This window comes from Poecilia reticulata, unplaced genomic scaffold (genome assembly GCF_000633615.1).
Source record: "Poecilia reticulata strain Guanapo unplaced genomic scaffold, Guppy_female_1.0+MT scaffold_273, whole genome shotgun sequence".
NCBI lineage: Eukaryota > Metazoa > Chordata > Actinopteri > Cyprinodontiformes > Poeciliidae > Poecilia > Poecilia reticulata.
Genome location: NW_007615053.1, coordinates 51,292 through 52,133, shown reverse-complemented (window position 1 = coordinate 52,133; position 842 = coordinate 51,292).

The following is an 842-nucleotide window of genomic DNA, read 5'->3' as shown; positions in this document are numbered from 1 at the left end:
AATGGATGGATGAATGAATATTAACAAACAGCTTTCAGAGTTTAATAAACAATGGTAAATTACAAAATTGTGATATATACAATCAAAGCTAACGAACATCTCCATRTAGAGCATAACTCTATGCATATGTAAGATATTTTATTAGTAATTTCTTTCTGCATTTTGTTATAGGAAAGTTTTGCAATATTCAAACCAGCAATTTAGCAACATATGAAACTCAGAGCTGGACCACCAGACATATTTAGTCTTTACATAATTACACTATTAAAATATAAACCAGGGCTCAAAGCCACCTTTTAGTGACTGTAATCTATAAAACAAAGATCTTCCTGTTGGCTGAGTGGAGATGAAGACGGTCCATTCAGGACAGCAGAGCTGCAGCAAACTTTAACTGGACTGCAGGAAAAAAAACAAAAGCAAATATTTAATTGTTAATGTCACCATGAGAAAAACTACAGAGTTTTGCTTAAAAAACTTTTAAACATTTAAATCACATTCGTCTCATGAAGTGAATTTTTTTTTGCAAAACAAACTTATTTTGCTTGTCATAAATCTTTTCTTAACATTCTAAGTTTTTGTTGGAGTCAAAGTTTTGCTTGTGATTCTCACATGACGTCGTGGGCAAAAGATTCTGATGTGAGCAAATAAAAGTTTATGTTTGGCAAATAACTTTTTATGTTCACAAGACAAAAATTAGTTATTTAATTAAAAAGTTTTTTAAACAAAACGAATTTTTTTAAAGGAATCATTACAATTCCAAAAGTTTTTATTACAATTTTATTTTACTTAACTGAGGTTAGTTTTTTTTTTCATTGAAAAATTCCATCCATCCATTTTCTTCC